Consider the following 2,972-nt stretch of genomic DNA (forward strand, 5'->3'; position numbering starts at 1 on the left):
ACTTTGGGCATGTTGCAAGGAGGGACTGGTCCTTGGAGAGGGACATCATGTTTGGCAAATTTGAGGGGCGGCGAAGGAGAGGAAGACCTTCGATGAGATGGATCAATTCTGTGACTGGAGCGGTGGGAATAAGTGCGTTTGAGATGGTTAGGTTGGCATAGGATAGAACAGCGTTTAGAGCTCTTGTACATAGGGTCGCTATGAGTCACAAGCGACTTGACGACACATAACAACAACAGACAACTCAAGGGTTGATTCTTCAATTTTTTCAATCTAGAAATGTGAATGTTGTTGTTGTTGGTGTGTCGAGTCAGAATTGATTCATAGCTGACCCTCCAACAGGTTTTCAGAGGCAGGAGGAGATTGCCCATCTTTCTCCTGCAGAGCCGCTGGTGGATTTGAGCTGCATGCCTTTGGGGTTGCAGAGCAGCTTCTTGCCACTAGAACTCCCTGAAAATGCTGAGTAGATTTCATTAATTCTTATAAATTGCTAAAATTTATCTCTCTTAATCAGTTTGGAGAAGTCATATGTAATCTCTCCGTGTGTGTATGTATACACACATACATTCCTTGAAAAGTCATCTCTTTTATCTAATTATTAAAATTTCAACCTTAACTTTATCTGGAGGATTCTGGTTGATCTTGTTTAAGAGTGTGAGCCTATAAAGTGATTTTGCCTTTAGATTTTTCTTTTCCCATCTGCCGCAAGGCCATTACCAGTTTTCCACCACTTATTAGTCTAATTTCTTGTCGTAGAATCATCTGAATCTTGCCAACTATCTAAATGTAAGTGTAAATCTCAAATCTGCAGGAGGACAGGCTCATGGTTAAAATTTCCCTAAGAAAGTGAATTTTTCGTGCTCCATGTAAGAGTGGGAGTTTTTTTGCCCCCCTCCCCATGCTTTTCCTAAATGAATATTTCTTTCAGAATTTTGCTTTATGTAGAGCTTTTTCCAATTCTTGGCTGCTTACAAATAGAAAAACTCATTTCAACGTGTTATTAAAAAATTAACTCACAAAAAAAAAATTAACTCACCAGTTTCCTGATGCCAGAAACCAACTCTCCCACCTACCGTTAAAGTATCAATTCATGTTTTCTTGACTTTTGGTTCTTCACTTTCAGCTTCTAAGAATTTTCTTGTGAGATCAGCTTTGAATGATGGTGTTTATTTTCTTTTTAAAGTTTGTCATTTAACCAGAAGTGCTAAAAATGGAAGTCTAACTCTTTTTATTAAACCACAATATCTTCACCAGAATGTGTGTTTGTATTTTGATAATTTAGCATCATATTTGAAATTGGAATATTGTATTTCCTTCAGAGCTGAAGAGTCATAGACTTATTTTATTATTATTGACTCTTGTTTACTATTTGCCTTGTTCTCTTCTTTAGGACCACCAATTAAATCTTAGTTGGATTTTTCTTTTTTACACATCCTTTCCATAATGATATTTTTATTGTTGTGCATCAGTGTATCATTTTTATAATTTTCTTAAACTTTCTCATTATATTATTTCCTGTTATGCTTATTCTAAGATATTTCCTAATAAACATTTAATCTTTATTATACTTAAATTTTTTTCTTTCTTTTCTGAAATCTGCTAATTCTATCTTACACTTGCTATGACTGATTTATGCCACTCAATATAATTTGCTCTAGAATAATTCACGCTGTATAGTGCTTAACAAATTTTTGGTAGATTTTTAGTAACATAAAATACACCATTGTATGGCCAACAGACATGAAGAAATGCTCAAAATCACTGACAATAAGAGAGATGCAAATCAAAACCACAATGAGATACCATACATCTCCAGTAGCAGGGGCAAAGTTTAATAAGACAGCAAGTAATAAATGTTGGAGAGGATGTGGAGAGATAGAAACTCTTATACATTGTTGGTGGCATTGTAAAATGGTAGAAGCATTCTGGAAGGCAGGTTGGTGTTTCTTAAAAAAGCTGAACATAGAAATTCCATATGACCCAGCTATTCCACTGCTTGGAATATACCCCGAGAAAATGAGAACTGAGACACAAATGGAGACTTGTACACCAATGTTCATAGCAGCGTTATTCACTATTGCAATAACGTGGAAACAGGCCAAATGTCCAACCGAATGGATTAAGAAATTATGGCACATTCACACAATGGAATACTATGCAGCACATGACTGCAATGATTTTGTCAATTACTACCTAACTTAAGGACTGAAGAGGATTATGCTAAGCAAACTAACTCAGTCCCATAAGGACAAATGTTGTATAAGACCATTTTTTTATAGAATGAGTATGAGGATCTGAGGTGGAGAGGGGTGGAAGCAAAGGGGTGAGGATGGGCTGGGGGCAGAGGGGTTAATCATAGGGTTGTACAACATGATGAGTGGAGGGAGGGAGGAGGGGGTGAAGCAAACGGTGAAGATCCAGTGTGAGAAACAATATAAATAAACTTTGTAAATAAACCAGTATAAATAAATAAATATTCCATTGTGTGAATGTGCCTGAGTTTCTGTAGCCATTGCTCTACTGATGGACACTTAGGTTGTTTCTAACTCATTGCTATTGTAAATAATGCTACAATAAACATAGGTGTGTGTATGTTAACTGTGTCATTGACTTTATTTCTTTGGAATAAAAATATGATAGTTGGCTCAAATGGTAGTTCTATTCTTAATTTTTTTTAAGAAAGCACCAAACTATTTTGATTATGATTGCATCATTTTACATTGCTACTTAGTAATCCTTTTAAAAATGACAATTTAAGAGGAGATCATGCTGTATGAGATATTTTTGAGATTAAAGAGCATTATTTGTCTTTATTTTATCTGTTTCTTCAAGTATCTCTGCTGTTAACAATAAAAATTTATCTTTCCCCCTTATGTTTATTTTCTCATTTCCCTCATTAACAAAAAAAAACATTTAAAACAAAAATTCAAGCTGATAAATATTTATTTTTTCGGATTGCAGCACAGCTTCTT

This window comes from Elephantulus edwardii, unplaced genomic scaffold, assembly GCF_000299155.1.
Source record: "Elephantulus edwardii isolate Elephantulus edwardi_28Jun2011 unplaced genomic scaffold, EleEdw1.0 scaffold00176, whole genome shotgun sequence".
NCBI lineage: Eukaryota > Metazoa > Chordata > Mammalia > Macroscelidea > Macroscelididae > Elephantulus > Elephantulus edwardii.